At 44.0% G+C, this 17,871-nt stretch overlaps 1 protein-coding gene and 1 pseudogene across 1 annotated transcript in view; one reads left to right on the forward strand and one right to left on the reverse strand.

Annotated features, from left to right (window-relative positions):
• The window catches only part of LOC136632365 (potassium-transporting ATPase alpha chain 2-like), a 479,010-nt gene that overhangs the window by 210,927 nt on the left and 250,212 nt on the right, over positions 1-17,871 (reverse strand). The gene's annotated exons all lie outside the window — the stretch shown is intronic.
• The window catches only part of LOC136631691 (potassium-transporting ATPase alpha chain 2-like), a 39,418-nt pseudogene that overhangs the window by 9,108 nt on the left and 12,439 nt on the right, over positions 1-17,871 (forward strand).

Below are 17,871 nucleotides of genomic sequence, written 5' to 3' on the forward strand. Positions count from 1 at the left end.
AAATTTTCGAGCACTTTGGGAAAATGTCGAACTTTAAAATAAATTTCAGTAAATCTGAAGCTCTAAACATCTCATCCCCAAACATAATTAACTCACTTAAGAAAAAACACCCCATCATATGGCCCTCATCGGGCATAAAACATCTAGGTATCTTACTGACTCCAAACCCCGCCCTATTATTCAAAGCCAACTATGTCCCTCTACTCAAGAAAGTACACACGCAACTCCAGCAATTAAAAGTCCCATACCTCTCTTGGATAGGCAGGAAAAACTTAATCTCCACCTACATCCTCCCCTATATACTCTATACCCTACAAACAGTACCAATAGAAATACCATTGTGTTTCTTCACCAAACTCAACCAAGCCTTCTGCAAGTTCATCTGGAACAAGCGTAAACCCCGATTAGCTTTCACATACCTAACCCAGAAAAAAGCGCAAGGTGGCTTCAACCTTCCCAATATCCTACTCTACTATAAGGCCATACACTTAGCCAGGTGGCTTTCACTGTCTAACCTAGATAAAAACCCACCTGACACAAAACTAGAAAAAAGATGCCCTACAGCCTAAAGATCAATATCTTCTCTGGTCAACTAACCCGCTCACAAACACGCTTTCTAATCTAAGCCCGACCACAAGAGGCACTATTAAAGTAGTCCGCTCCCTACGGCAAGACAAAGAACCTCCAGTAAAACTAGCCCCAATGACCCCTGCCTCATTAATCCCGGCAATATTAGCAAACAAACCAAAGGAGGTGACTGGAGCATGGACACACCTCAGCTCAATAACTATAGCCGAGATACTAAAAAACCACCGCTTCACCAATCCAGCCCAAATCAAAGAATTAATCCCAGATAAACCAGTGAACTTCATAGAGAGCTTAGATCTATATAATTCCATCAAAAGATTCCAAACAATCTTCTGTAACAGAATGAGAGACCCCCTCTGGTTCGAGGTATATCTATCCTTTACGCCTCTCCCAAAGAAAAACATGACCCGCCTGTATAAGAGCTTGCTACTCATCCAAGCCCCAGAAAAACCCTGGTTCATCAGAGAATGGGAAAACGAGCTAAAAATTTCCCTAAACAAAAAGGAGACCCAGAAAGTCCTTAGCAACTCGCATGGATTCTCCAGATGCGTCCGGATACAAGAAAACTCTTACAAAATTATCACTAGATGGTATAAAACGCCTGACTACCTATTCAAAGCAAAAACTTTCCCCAAATAACCACTGCTGGAGATGCGAAGCCGACAGAGGCTCTCTACTACACATCTGGTGGCAATGCCCTATTATAAAACCCTTCTGGGAGAAAATCAACGACCAGATAAACAAAATATGCAAATCATCATACACTTTCACCCCAGAAGAGGTCCTCCTGTGGAAACCATCCCCACGATACACACCAGCAAAGAAGCACCTGCCGACTATTCTCCTAACAGCAGCGAAATTAATCATTCCCCTACACTGGAGAGAAAAATCTATCCCCAACTTAGACCTTTGGAGGGACAAAGTTTCACAGATTTTTAGATTTGAGGAACTGGTAGCCTGGGAGACGGCAAGCAGAGAGAATTTCCTCTCAATATGGAAGCCCTGGATCCAATATTCCGTAACACCCCAATAAGGATCTGACCCCCCCCCCCCCCCAATCAAAATCTCGTCCCCCTACCAAAGCTCATTCAGGCACACCGAAGCATTTCTTAACAAGAAAACGCGACATCTCGCAGTTCCTTTCTGTTTCTCTTGTATTCGATGTTACCCCCCCTTCCCTAGTTATACTCAATAACTCTTTCACTTATGCCATACCTACAAACTGTTAATAAATGCGTAGCAGGGGTAGCTAACACCCATAGTCATTATACAGCCTTCCTCACATAGAACTAGTCTACTTCAAGACTTTATAATCCTACTATAGCTGAAGATCTGCGTAGTCTACTACAATTATTTTCTACTGTTTAACCACCTATGTTTGTATGAAAATTTGTAATGTGGATTTTTTCACTGAGAAATAAATAAAAGATTGTTTAAAAAAAAATATATAAATGACACTATGGTAATAGTTGGAAGATAGTCTTAGAATACATTAAGTCATAAGAATGACCTATTGCTCTTGATGTGTAGGTTGATATCTCATCGCTCACTGGAGAATCAGAGCCACAACCTCGTGGTGTGGATTGCACAGATGAAAACCCCTTAGAGACGAAGAACCTGGGGTTCTATTCCACGACTTGCTTGGAAGGTTAGCTATAAATCAATATCCAAAGATGCTCTCATTTATACTCTTCAAATTATGCACGTAGTAGTAGTACCTAAGATGATCTGTATGTGCAGCAAAGTGACTAAAACCCAACGTAATAGTTTGTTTTCTCTACAGGGACAGCATGCGGTATAGTAATTAACACAGGTGATCGTACAGTCATTGGACGGATTGCATCGCTGGCTTCACAAGTTGGAAACCAGAAGACACCCATTGCCTTGGAGATTGAGCACTTTGTGCACCTGATCAGTGGGCTTGCAGTGGGTGTTGGCATACTTTTCTTCATTATTTCTGTCTCTATGGGATATAGTCCCCTCAATTCCATAATATTCTGCATTGGTATTGTGGTAGCATATGTGCCTGAGGGACTACTGGCAACTGTAACCGTAAGTAGTACCTGTTAATAAGCTCATAAATGTTATTACCTTTGTCAACCATTGCTTTTGAATACTATTTGGCTTCCCTAATGCCATGTGTACCATCTAGGTTTGTCTATCATTGACTGCAAAGCGTATGGCAAAGAAAAACTGCTTGGTGAAGAACCTGGAAGCTGTTGAGACTCTTGGCTCCACTTCAGTCATTTGCTCTGACAAGACTGGGACTCTCACCCAGAACCGTATGACTGTGGCACATATGTGGTTTGCTAATTTGATCCATAATGCAGATACCAGTGAAGATCAGACAGGTATGAACCTATCAATCTCTAATCATGGCACCTTAAATAATTGTCTTCACACAACAGGCTAGACTGCTATAAGATAACCATTGCTTATTATTCTCTCCAGGTGAATTGTGTTAAGAAAATTGTAGATCAATGTATCAGTTAATTATTCTATATTGCATTGTAGACTAGGAATATATAGCAGTGAAGGGGTTAAACGAAACTCTTCTATAGGCCTGCATGTCTTCTGAGGAAGAAAGATTATAAGATAAGACAGTCTATTAAATCACTCATGTATGTTTATAGTATAACATACACAGGGAGAAGTGACTAGACTGTATGGCACCTTCCCAGGCCTTCCTTCTCCCTGAATTTATGACGGTCTTATTGTATGTAATAGATACACTTAAGGAGGTGTAACTTATGTTAATCACTTTTATTTTAAGCCTATCATATATCCTTATTCACCTTGGAGGTATAAACTTTTGCTGTGATGTCATTTATAATATATAATCTTTGACCTTAAAATTAAAGCAGAAATCATCTGATATAGCTCAGGCTAGTGTGATGTGTTTCTCCTGGGCCCAGACTTCTGCACGGGATCTGGGACCGTCTTCTCTTTGATAAACACATAAATTCTCCTTACATTTTTGGTCCTTCGAGCCGGAATCACTCACTGCAGAGGGAGAGGACAGCCTGGCTGTGAAAAGGTGGGTCTGAAGTACTCTCCGATCATTAAAAGACCTCCGTCTTGCTTAGACGTAATTAGAGGCCAGTCGGGCATCCTGTCTGAAACAGTGACGTTTTTCCGAACTAGCCGGAGAATTTGGAAGCCTCCCAGATAACGTGTAGTAAGTATAACAATGGTTAAACTTCTCTTCTCTCTTCTTCTTCTTCTGTATACTTTAGTGTTAGTAGAATTTACAATGTGTATTGTAAATGACAGGCAATCATAGACGAAGGGACAATAGCAGTAGTCTATGTGAAATGTGTAAGGTAAATGAGAAGTATAGACGAATGGGTTGCCAAAGGGGCAATAGCAGTAGTCTATGTGAGACCATAGCCATTGTGAGAAGGCTACAGGAAAGAATTAACTCCGTGCGACACGTAAAAAGTGGTTAGATGACGTCATGGGACACAGGGGTGTCCAGGAACTTTACTTCTTATCTTTCTATTACTTTCTCTTTGATATTGTGTTATAGAGTAACTAAGAATATGAAGAGGGCGGCCGCCTACTAACATAATGTACTATTTGTATTGCTGTCTTATATTGCATGAAGCGAATGTGTGAGTGATTGAGATGAGTGGAATAAATAAATAAATTAAAAGTTCTAGTTGTAAAGAATTATGTGATACAATACGGACAAAATCAGCTAAAAGATCAGCAGAAATCCGGATTATCCGCTGCTGAAGTCTGGTTAAAAGAAGCCCCAAACTGTCACGCCCATATAAAAATAGACGCCCGACAGTTTGATGAACAATTCAAAGGGTTAATGGGGAGTTCCAATTGAATGAAAAATAGAGAGAGCAGATAGAATAATTCTATGGCCAGATTGGAGTTCTGTAGAAGGAAATTAGAATGGGAGGGGAGGAGATGGTGGACCCCTTCCATAGTATAATCAGGGGGCATGAGAGATGATCCTAATGCTGCATATAATCAGCCATTAAACACGTTAGTAAGTGCAGTAAAGAAGGAAATAGGAGGTTATATAATGAGATACATAGTTACCCTGAGGATGGGATCGTTGCAGGATGTTTTGCAATATGCAAAACATGCAGAAAAGTGTTACAAAGAAAAGGGTCAGAAAGTGAGGTTTTTTTTTATACAGGGAGAGGAATGTGATATGATGGTTCAAGTAAGTCAGAGAGGTCATTGGACAGCGAGAGGATGTGAAAGTAGAGACAGAGGAAGAAGCAGAGGTGGGATGCAGCGCGGGGATTTAAATGTGTGTTTGAATAATGGAAGTCTAGTGATTTTGCCTGAGAGTGCCCTGAGAAACAATGTTCTCAGCCACCTTGGGGAAAAATGACTAGAAGAGGTGGATGTACAACACTTGGAGGATCTCATGGCAATCTCCACTGCCTGAGATAGATCTCCAGGTGAATGGGCGGATGATTACTTTCCTGGTGGGCTAAGGAGCCACCAGGACATTAATACATCCCAATATGTAGCCAATGTTAAATGTAGTAATAGTCATATCCTGGTAAGAGGGGTTAATGGCCGGACCCACAGGGAATCCCTTTCTGAACCAGTTATAACAGACCTAGAGACAAATAAGCCTGTGAAATGTCAGATTATATAGTCCCGAATATGTCCAGTAAATGTATTGTAATGAGATATTATGATAAAATTAGGTATACCTTCACCAGAGTACCTCAGGGCTGCTGTGAATCTCCAACAATTGTCTCCCAGGCTATGTCAGTACACTTAGCCCAGTTCCAGCCTCTTAGAGGTAGTCAGCGACTACTGCATGTTGGTAGTCAGCAGCAGACAGTGGAGAGAATTGTGGGGGGACACAGTCGTACTCTTGAGGTTTATTTATGAGCAAGGCCATAAAGTAAACATGTAGAAACTCCAATACGGTCAGCAAACGGTTAAATATTTGGGGTATAACCTGTCAGATGAAGGTAGGCAAGCAATTCTGGAGGTCCCAAAACTATGAGCAAATGATCTCCTTTTTTGGGAATGAGAATGTTACGTGTGCTGCTTGGATTTGTTGTTCTATTGTGTTTCCAGCAGCACAGCACTCACAGGGTTAATGATTGAGCTGGCTGGGTGTGGTACTGTCTGCTAGCCAATCCCCTGGTCAGTCTATATGGCCCCTCAGGTGGGCCGTCATGAATGCTTGTCTGGTGAGGGTTGCAGTGTGACTTGGTTCATGGCCGTTTGTACGTTTAAATTCTGTCAGTTTTGTGTCAGCTTGCTGTGTGACCTGCTATCGGTGTCCTGTCCTGTTGCAGCGTGCGGTGTGAACGGTGTCCGGTTCTGCTGGACTCCTGGTTAGTGTAGGGACTAGCAGTATAACCAGGAGCCGTGAAGTGGCCTGCTAGATTTCAACATCTTGTACAACATGTCAACTAATACCTGGTATTTATATTCAGCTTCCAATCTGTTACTAGTGGTTGTATGTTGTATGCAGTGTATTCTGGGTCTGTCATGTGGCATGTGAATGCATCCTGTTCTGGTGTGTGGCTCCTAGGATCAGCTAGGGCCCAGATCCGAAGACCGCTGGGCTGCCCTTATTAGGGCAATGTCCCCGCTTAGGTAGGGCCACTATCATCCTCCCTTGTAGCACAGGGTCAGTTGCCTGAAACCGGTGTGAGTCCCGTGTGACCCTGGTGATACCCGTGTGCGTCCCCTTTGGTCATGATCATGTGGGTTCCGTGCTTTGCTTGCCCACACGATCGTAACAGACAAACTTCTATAGCTCCTGGATCTCAAATTCTGCATCTCTGACAGCGCTTCTTACCAGAATCATCTATGATGACCCTCTGGCTGCAGTTGACCGGATCCAGTGAGATGGGCCTCTGAGGAAGCCTTTGTCAGGTTAAAACAGACTCTGGTGGGCACACCAGTCTGGGGGGCTGCTGAACTACAGCAAGCCCTTTGTGCTAACTGTTGACTCAGGGGAAGGATATATCACCTCTGTGTTAACTCAGGAACACGGTGGGAAGCAGACTGCTGGCATACTACTCTTGCAGATTAGATCCAGTGGCCGAGCGTTCCCAGCCTGTGTACAAGCGGTAGTCAGACCTTCTGCCACTATAGTGCTGTCCCCCCACACACTGAGTACCGCACGCAGTTAGTTATACTCACATCTCAGTCCTCGTAGACATCCCCCTGCAGGGCACTACTGCTCTCACAGCCACACCTGACAACCTAGGGATGTACTACGCTCCATCCATCTACCTTACTGCCTATTTCTTCAGACGGTCCTCCATACAACTGTCTAGGAGAGATGGCACATGAGGTGTTACTCAGACCAGATCTGCAGGATGTATCTCTTGTAGATGCTGAATACACTCTTGTAGATGGGCTGTACATCTCCGTTAAAAAAAAAAAAAAAAAAGCTATCTTACCTAAATCGTTCTTCAGAGGTGCAGCAGTTTTGAGCCATGGCCTGTGTCATGTCTCAACAGGGGGGGTGGTAGCACTCATATGGACAGTGTTCACAGCCTAGGGGTTTACAAACTACTCTAAAAAAAATTTTTTTGTCTTGTATTATTTGTGCTAAACAATGCAGAAGGGAGTATAAGACCAGGAGGGGGCGCCGTCCGACACATGGGGGATGCTGGGAGAGCTCTGAGTGTAACTTCTATAGAAGGAGTGACGAGCGCCATACTGGTAGATCTGCTCCCTGACCTACTGACTGCAATCCCTGCTAGCCGTCATAAACCAGCCCTGCAGTCACACCGTTTCTGCCGTCACACGGCTAAATGTCTGACCATTGTCTATGTGTATAGCATCTCTCACATCTCCACCCCGCCATACTGTGCACATCTCACCATACCGTGCCCATCTCCACCCCCCCATACTCTGCACATCTCCAGCCCCTTTACCTTCTGTATCACCCCATTACTTGTAGTATGTAAGCTCGTTGGAGCAGGACCCTCACCCCTATTGTTTCCATCAGCTGATTACTATGTAACTGTGGTTCTGTAATGTTTGTACTTCTGTCTTTCTGTATCCCCCCTGTCTATGTAAGCGCTGCGGGATATGTTGGCGCTATACACAAAGATTATTATAGATGTGTGTCAGATGAGGGACTTGTTGGCATTGCACACAAAGGGGTAAGGCGTGGCTAGATGCTTGCCTGGCTTGATAGTACTCCTAGTCAGGCCACGTCCCTGACGGCCATCTTAGTGCTAGTCATGGCCTGCGGCCATTTTAGTACCTGCTGTAATACCTTCGGCCGCCGCCCAGACGCCATCTTGGCTCCTTACATCCCATAGCTGTACCTTCTACCTGGCATCCCAATGCTTGCACTTGTAGTACACAACACCAGTGATTAGTGCCTTCTCTGAATTGCATAGGAATAGTCAGCAGCCTCCATCACTGTCCTCTGTGTGCTGATGATATGCTGTCTATCTTATTAAGTGTGTGCTATAAGATGGGGTCAGCTCACAAATGGTTAAATCGTCTGTTACATGGGAATGCTTCTTTCACCCTCGCCCCCACCTTTCAGCTTTAGAGTTCAGTGAGGGAGGGAGGGGGTATGTGACTGACTCTAGCCATGCTCTGCTTGCTTGATATGAATAGACCTGTAATGAAGATGATCAGGAATGAAGTTTAGTATAAACCTGTGTGAACAGGGAACGTCCATTCTTGCTGTTATTTGTGTACATGTCCGTTCTGTGATTGGTTTGCAGTGATTTTGATTGTTAAATGGTGTTTTCAATGTGATAATGTCATGTAAGATATAATAATAATGAAGTTGTTGATAATGTGAGAGCTGAGTGTCCCTATTAGGGGAAGGATATCACAAGTATACTGCGGTTATCTGTAGGAGTCCAGCCACAGCTAAAGCTCTGTTTATCTTACTCCATCACCTCTCCCTGATAAGAGAAATTCCTGAGGGGGGTTGTTAAGGTTGGAGGACCAAGCGACTGCAGATGATTGGAGTAGTAGTAGTTGTGTAAATCTTAATGTTATGCAGTAAATATTGTGTATAGAGAATGTTAATAATTATAGGAGATAGGAAGACTTGACCCCACGATAGATAAAAGTTAATGACAAGTCCTCACGGTGTGATGAATGTAAGATGTGTGATTAAGCTTCTTCACTGTACCTACCCCCCACAGATAAGTGATCCATGTTATACATTGAGTTTGCTGTTTCCACCTGTGAGCTGGGACCAGATACCTGCTGTTGCCTCTGATCTTGGGGTCATGCTTGCTTCGCGCTACCTGGTAATGGGACCAAGGCAGACTATGGGAGACTGCCTGAGGGATGCTGTGCGGAGAGGAGAACCGTAAAGGGCACGCTGTCTCTGGGATATGGCCTGAGCTACAGAGAGCACGCACAGACGTGTGATGGTTGTGTGGTGACCGGGCCTAGAACAGGTGCCAGGTACAGCCCCTAACGGGATTGTGCTTGGTACAACTGATAATGCCTGTGTACCTCATGACCTCCGAGGGTAACAGCAAGGGCCGTGTCCGGAGAACTAGGGACACCTCTCCCAAAGGTTCCTCTGACCCATCGGGGTCCCAAGGGGGGTACCGGACGAGTATGGGACGAGAAATCGGATGGCTGCAGGGGGGTTTGAGTCTCTTCTTGTATGGTGGGTAACAGTGAATAAAGATGTAGACTGGATTAATTACACATACTATAACCAACAGAGATTTGTTAATTATACAAGAGATGCAATCAAGGGCCCAGCGGAACAACTAGGACACACCTCACTCATTGCATGGCAAAATAGAATGGCTCTTGTTATGTTACTAGCAGAGTTTGTAAAATGATTGGAGGATATTGCTGTACTTTCATTCCTAATAACACGGCACCTGATGGTAGTGTTACTCGAGCACTGGAAGGGTTAAATGCATAATAAAATGAACTAGCTGATAACTCTGGCATAGACGATCCATTCACAGACTGGTTGGAAAACTTGTTCGGACACCGGTCACAAGTCATATACTCCACATTAGTCTCTATGTCAGTATTTGCCTCCATTCTAGTACTTTGCGGTTGATGCTGTATCCGAGGACTGTTACAAAACCTTATTATTATTAACACTTCCATCACCAAAACTATGTTTCAAAATATACAAGATGACGAAGAACAAGATGCCTTACTGGGTCAGGTGACCACCTCTGTCTGACAAGTGATGGGTAAAAGTTCTACGAAGAAAGCGCCATTTTACTTTGATGATTTTGAAGTGTGACATTTTGATTCCAGTGCGTTCTGATTGTACCGGAGGATCGCTCTAATAACTGATGGACATTTCGATAAGTAAGATTTTATATCATGATGGACAATCATTTATATATGAAGAAAGGAACATCAATTGGATAATAAATCAAGGCCAAGCTTCTCTTGGGGGCGGGCCTAATTTTGGGTACAATTAGTGGAATGACTTCACATATATATATATGCATCAATGTAATACTTTTATATGAAATAATTACATACTTAGTATTGAAGTGTGAACCCAGGCCTCCTGGTAATAAAGCTTCGGGCCGTAGCCAGGGGGTCTGTGGTAGAGTCATTATATATGTGTATTTACTGTGTTGACATATTGATCTAAAGTGGGGAATGTTAAGAAAATTGTAGATCAATGTATCAGTTAATTATTCTATATTGCATTGTAGACTAGGAATATATAGCAGTGAAGGGGTTAAACGAAACTCTTCTATAGGCCTGCATGTCTTCTGAGGAAGAAAGATTATAAGATAAGACAGTCTATTAAATCACTCATGTATGTTTATAGTATAACATACACAGGGAGAAGTGACTAGACTGTATGGCACCTTCCCAGGCCTTCCTTCTCCCTGAATTTATGACGGTCTTATTGTATGTAATAGATACACTTAAGGAGGTGTAACTTATGTTAATCACTTTTATTTTAAGCCTATCATATATCCTTATTCACCTTGGAGGTATAAACTTTTGCTGTGATGTCATTTATAATATATAATCTTTGACCACCTTAAAATTAAAGCAGAAATCATCTGATATAGCTCAGGCTAGTGTGATGTGTTTCTCCTGGGCCCAGACTTCTGCACGGGATCTGGGACCGTCTTCTCTTTGATAAACACATAAATTCTCCTTACAAATTGTTTGACCAGAGTTCCCAGTCTTGGCATGCATTGGGTAAAATTGCCACCCTATGCAACCGAGCAGAATTCAATTCTGATCAGGAAGACCTGCCCATAAGCAAGGTATATCTGTTTCTCTATCTAATATCTATCATCTATTTAACCCTTTCCAATCCACTGTCTGACGTCTAAAGACATTCTGATTGAAGGCTATAAAGCTTCTGATGTTAGAAGATGTCTGGCAGGGTATTCTTACTGTATATAACTGACCGCTCTGTTGTCAGGGGCCTCTCCAGCATGTCCAAAATCCTAGTACTGGCTCTAGCCAGCAGATGGCAGAAAGAGAAGCCACCCTAGGAAACCCTGAATGCAAAATTGGATTGCAAAGGGTTAATATCGATCTATCTTGCACCTATAAAGAGAATAAGTGTTTCATGAAGACAACCACTGCCACATGTCCCATTAGGCTATATGGATGTCACAGAGGCGATTCCCTACTAGCAATCTATGAAACAGAAGAGCCCCTTAGTGAGAGCTGTTCTGATTGACTTGGCCCATTCACATATTACGTGGATGCTGCAGTGGAAATTTTAGGCTAGTAGGTATTCACCGAGGGTTTGAGAAGTCAGACCCCTGATGATCAAAATCAAATCCCATTATAAAAAGGTTGATATCTTAAGTTTCCTTTTTGATGCAGAAAACAGTCAATGGAGATGCCTCAGAAGCAGCTTTATTAAAATTCACAGAGATTGTTTTGGGAAAAGTCATGGAAAGAAGACAAAAGAATGAGAAAGTATTTGAAATCCCTTTTAATTCCAGCAACAAGTACCACGTAATTGATGGACCAGTACCCAAGTTCTGCTATTCTTCATTAATGGGAATGTTTACTCAGTGTTGATGTCTTTCGCCTTACTACTTAGGTCTCCATTCATAAGCTAGAAGATTCTCCCGAGCATAGTTACTTGCTAGTAATGAAAGGTGCCCCAGAACGAATCTTAGATAGACCTAGCACCATCATGATAGAAGGACAGGAATATCCATTGGATGAGAAAATGAAAGAACTTTCAGACAGCGTATATGGCCCTGGGGAGTCTAGGAGAGAGAGAACTTGGTGGGTATATGCAACTTTTCATGGACACTCTAGAAATTTCTATACTACATAGAATGAATGCACCTTGGATTCTGCTTCTTTGTTAGACTATGTATCTTCAGGATATAACTATTTACACATTCTGTTTCTTCTACAGGTTTTTGTCAATTCATGCTTCCTTCTTTCTATGGGTCTGGTTACCCCTTTAGTGCAGAAAATGGAAATTTTCCACTAGATAATTTATGCTTTGTTGGCCTCATCTCCATGATTGACCCACCTCGTTCTACTGTTCCTGATGCAGTCATGAAGTGTCGTAGTTCAGGCATTAAGGTAAATATCTCCAAACATGGATCACAGTGATAACTGGATATGATAATCAATAAAAAATATCTGATCCTCTCTATTATTTGATAGGTTATTATGGTGACTGGAGATCACCCAATCACAGTGAAAGCAATTGCAAGAAGTGTTGGCATTATCTCAAGTACAGGCGAGATCGTGGAAGATATTACCAGCAGATTAGGAATCCCTGTTGAAAGAGTTAATCCCAGGTGATGTGATTTACTATTTTCTCAGTCAACATCTAGTAAAAGCTTACGATGTGCAACTGTAGTGTGCCAGAATGGGAGGTGATAGTCATGGTGGTTGTTAAGGTACAAGTCCCACTTTCACTTAGCTATACTACATTGAAAAGTTGGTGGTTGATGGTGAGGGTGGTCTCTGCTTCCTGTGATGTCTTGGTGTAGCATGATACCCCAAATGGAAGTGTCCATGGAGGCAGAAAGGGTAACAGTTAACTCACATTCATACAGCATCCAGATGATGATAGCAAAAGTCTTTTACAATCCTAGCTTCTAAAGTTCTATTCTGAAGGTCACTTTAAGTGCTGTCTTCTTCTTTGCTTTCATACTGCTGATATGGGTTCCTCACAATGGTCTGGGAAATCTTCAACCTGCACTATGCACCCTTTATCCTGCAGGAGTCAGATTCAGAAATGGCTATTAGGGACTGTGAGGATCTGTCCCCTGAACCAGCTGTCTTGGATGACTGTGCTACACAACTTCCTACTCTCCTCCTTTGTACTCCGTACTCTTCCATACTGGAATTTCTCTACCCACTTACCCAATGCTGATTGGCTGATCGGTGGAAGGTTGTGATGCTTTTCTAAACTGAACTCTATGCTAGCCACCACTTTCAAGATGAGATATTTCATGAAATATTAAAAGCACATTTAAAGTCACATTTATACAATTTCCCAGAACTATCAGTACAGTTGTGGTGACGCTTCTGAGTTACTACACAACCGGCTTTAAAATCCACATCAAAATCTGTAACAATCTATTCTCTAATCTTTGTGCTGTATGTTTTTTACTTAGCCCCGTTATTTGTTAAAAGGAAGAAAGCTTTCCAATTGCTTATATTTAAAGGAAAACCTTACACTTTACCCCATACAATGCTCGTTTTTGTGCATGTGAACACTGCAGCAGCATTTTGGTCAATGTATGCCCCCCCCCCCACACACACACACTCTGTATAATGTACAGTGCACCCTTATAGTGCACAGAGTGTGTCCGTGCTGCAGCCATGTTAAATACTGTCAGAATCTCTTTAATCTACAGCTAAAGTTTTCTTAGCAAATTAACCGGTTCACTTCGATTACAGAGATGCCTGCGCCATTGTAGTGAATGGAAGTGAAATCATTGACATGGACTCAGATGAACTGGATGACATCTTAAGATATCACACAGAAATTGTGTTTGCCCGGACCTCACCCCAACAAAAGCTTCTCATTGTTGAAGGTGGTCAGAGACTGGTAAATTCCATTATAGTCTTAAAGCATAGAGAAATGTAACTCAAAGTTGACTCTAAGATGAATATACTAAGAACACTTATCTCCAACCATCAGGGTGCCATTGTGGCTGTGACTGGAGATGGCGTGAATGACTCCCCGGCATTGAAGAAAGCCGATATTTGGGTGGCGATGGGTATTGCTGGATAGGATGCTGCCAAACATTCAGCTGATATGATTCTTCTGGATGATAACTTTGCGTCTATTTTGACCGGTGTGGAAGAAGGTAAGATGGCTGCTTTGGGAATAAAAATGTTTCAACGGCTTAAAGAGCCCAAGAAGGATCTTTTATTTTTGCGACCTATGCATTAGTAAAATGGTTTAAAAGTAAACAATTCCTTTTCCAAGACAAAATGCATCATTCTAGTATTGTACCCTATTTTAAGAAACGCTAACCATAGAAATGAGTGGTAAATGAAGCAAGAAAGACTTGTTCTTAGTGTTGTCAGTTTGTACTCGTTCTGCATTCTCTTGAAACAAAGAACCTTGTAGAAATGTTGCAGAGGTTTTCCTCTTCGTTCCTTCTAATTTTGGCTAATAGGTAGATAAAGAGTGGTGCTTTTGTTAAAGATAGAACTTAGTGCATCCAACTTTTTATTGTAGACTTACTAGTAGGGGAGGGTTCCTGTTGTAATGAATTGAAGGGAGGGTTCACTTTGAGGTCCTTAGGATCCCTTTACATGGGGCGACTGTTGGGCACGTAAATCTCCAACAGTCATATCAATGATTACCACTCCTGTGCTTACTGAATGGGGGCAGACCGTGCTGGAGATCTTTCAGCCACCCACCTCTGTTCAGATTAAACAGGCATTGGTTCATTGATGAACGACTGCCTGATTACACAGGTCAATCACTTATTTTTTATGGCTGCCTGAACTGAGCAATAAGCGAATTAATCATCATTTGTTTTTCAGTCGCTGGCAGTGTTTACAGAGAACGATTATTGCCCAGTTTTGCATGATTTAGCATTAAACTGAGTGATAAGCATTCCATGTAAGGGAGCCCTTGCAGACAGATATATGTTTTTGAGAAGGGCAAATATCTCCTGGAACGCAGAAACAAATTTCTATATATACTTCTGCCATTTGCGTCAATGTTTTTTAAATAACTCATAAATATCATTCTCTCAGGGCGCTTGATATTTGACAACCTGAAGACGTCCATTTCATACACGGTGACCAAGAACATTCCGGAGATGATCCCTTTCATGGTCTATGTTATCATCAGCTGCCCCTTGACCTTAGGAACCATCACCATCCTCTTTATAGAGCTGGGAACTGATATTGTAAGTTCACATTTTGGAACATATATGTGAATTTCATGCATCAATACACATTGCATGCCTATGACTTAGTTCAGGTGACCTCCTTGGAAAGAATAAATCTACAAATAACGTAGCATCTTCTCAACAGACAATACATAATTTACTCTATGATTAGCAAATTTCTTAACGTCACTAATTTTCTCTGATTCCCTTTAGAGATGAGCGAACGTACTCGTCCGAGCTTGATATTCATGCGAATATCAGGGTGTTCGGGATGCTCGTTACTCGTAACGAGTACCACGCGGTGTTCCGGTTACTTTCAGTTTCCTCTGAGACGTTAGCGCGCTTTTCTGGCCAATTGAAAGACAGGGAAGGCATTACAACTTCCCCCTGTGACGTTCAAGCCCTATACCACCCCCCTGCTGTGAGTGGCTGGGGCGATCAGATGTCACCCGAGTATAAAAATCGGCCCCTCCCGCGGCTCGGCTCAGATGCCTTGTGACTCAGTTAGCTGAGGGAAAGTGCTGGTGCCGGAGCTGCTGTAGGGAGAGCGTTAGTAATGAGTGTAGGCTTCAAGAACCCCAACGGTCCTTCTGAGGGCCACATCTAATAGTGTGCAGTACTGTGTTAGCACTGTAATTTTTTTTTTTTTTTTCAAAATTGGATCTGCAGAGCATTGCGCCCTGCAATAGGGACAGAAGTGGTGGTTAGGCAGGGAGAGTGTTAGCAGTGAGTGTAGGCTTCAAGAACCCCAACGGTCCTTTCTAGGGCCACATCTATCCGTGTGCAGTACTGTCCAGGCTGCTGTTAGCAGTGTTGCATTTTTTTTTTTCTTCTCAAAACCGGCTGTGCAGACCATTGCACCCGGCATTAATACTACAGGGATAGAATTGTGTAGGCAGGGCCAGAAGACATACATTATTCATTGAATACACGCAGTGTGGCTTGTCCTTTGAAAAACAAGGGAAAAAATTCTATTTCGCCTGCCTCTGACAGTCCTCAGGGCTCTGGGTACGTGTGTGCTGCGTGCAGAACGTTAAAAATAATCAGACGCAGCCAGCTACGTTTTACTGCAGGCTTGCGCCAATTTTTTTCCTGCATGGGAAATCCCTGATCTTCTGTAGCGAATAACTTTGCATCACTGCAGTTCTCTGACACATTTGCAGGGCCACAACACAGTTAAACGTAGTAGTATTCATTGAATACACGCAGTGTGGCTTGTCCTTTTGAAAAACAAGGGAAAAAATTCTATTTTGGCTGCAGGCTTGCGCCAATTTTTTTGCTGCATGGGAAATCCCTGATCTTCTGTAGCGAATAACTTTGCATCACTGCAGTTCTCTGACACATTTGCAGGGCCACAACACAGTTAAACGTAGTAGTATTCATTGAATACACGCAGTGTGGCTTGTCCTTTTGAAAAACAAGGGAAAAAATACTATTTCCCCTCGTCATCCTGACAGCATACACATGGAGGATGTCCACTGGACCCCTGTTGGGACAGGAAGCGGAAAAACATACAAAAGGCACCTCCCGCCACCGGCTCACCAGTGTCTTCCTGTCCCTACAGGACAGTCCAAGCGGAAGCCTCCAGGTGTATGCTGGAGGCAGGAAAAAAGAAGAAAGAAAACTCCTATGCAGCCTGTCCGCCCGTGGGAGGACGACTCTCTGGTCGGGCTGGCAGAGCTTGCGCGGGTGAGACCCTACGTGGGGACCCTCACCCGCAGGATCCCAAAAACCAGCACCACGTTCCCTGCGGGGAACTCTTCCCCAGTGCGCTGCCCAGTGGGGTTGTCGCACTGGGAAGATACAGCCCGGTACCTGCAGGGCTTGGAAGCCGCCCTCCGGACATCAGGCGCCCGCTCCGGACATCAGGACCCGGGCTCCGTTACCCTGGCTTCCAGAGATCCTCCGTCGGGCAGAGCGGCTAAGCAGGTATGCCAGCGAGGGGGGGGGGGGGGGGGAAGAGCGCGCGGCGCGGGCCGACTGACGCGCTCGATCCGACATCCCCGGACATCAATGCGTCCTCCTCAGAGCCCCGACGTAGAGTGTATCCCCCGGGTCCGGCGCGGCGGCATGACGTCAGCACGGCCGCGTCACGGGGGGGGCGGGGCCTCGAGAAAAAGGCGCCAAATTTGAAAATCTCAAAAAAAAAAAAAAAAAAAAAAAAGGGAGAAAAGCCGGATATTCCCCACATGTCTTCGGTCTGCACCTAAGTAAAGATGTCGGCCAGAGAAGACACGCAGAGCAGCCTGCTGGTGAGTAGACCTCCGGGGGTCTCACACCAGGGGTAAGGAAGGGATCAGGTGCTGGAAAACCCCCCTTTTTGCTGTCTCCGTCTCTTAGGACAGAGAAGCACAAAGGGGCAGAGAGGCCAAGAAGCACGTGCGCAAGTGCCCAGTCTGCCTGCGGCGACTGGACGAGGGACACACCAAACCCTTATGCGCAGACTGCACAGAGAAAGTGGTCCGTGAGGAAGGCCCCTCGGGCATATCGGACATCCGAGCTATGATCCGCGAGGAGATCGAGGCCTCTCTCTCGTCGCTTTCCGTTCCGCCCCCCACGAAAAGGGTAAGGCGGTCACGGATAGAAGAATCAGACTCTGAGGAAGGGTTCTTAGAAGATTCCCCCTCAGAATCCATACCGCCCATGGAAGACACGAGGAAGTACTTCTTCGCATCGGCGGATCTGGGGCAGCTACTAACAGCGGTCCGTCACACCATGCAGGTGGAGGAACAGACGCCGCAGCAGCCATCCTTCCAGGATACCCTGTTCCGGGGACTCATACCGCAGCCCAAACCATCATTCCCGGTCAATGATATCCTAAAACAGCTTATCTTGACCGAGTGGAAACAGGCAGAACATAAGTTTTTCCTGTCTAAGGAGTTTAAAGATCGTATGGTCTTCACCCCGGAAGACATTGAGTTCCTGGACACCGTCCCGAAAGTGGATTTGGCGGTCGCCAGGGTCTCAAAGAAGGCTGCCCTCCCCTTTGAGG

Source organism: Eleutherodactylus coqui, chromosome 6 (assembly GCF_035609145.1).
Source record: "Eleutherodactylus coqui strain aEleCoq1 chromosome 6, aEleCoq1.hap1, whole genome shotgun sequence".
Classification (NCBI taxonomy): domain Eukaryota; kingdom Metazoa; phylum Chordata; class Amphibia; order Anura; family Eleutherodactylidae; genus Eleutherodactylus; species Eleutherodactylus coqui.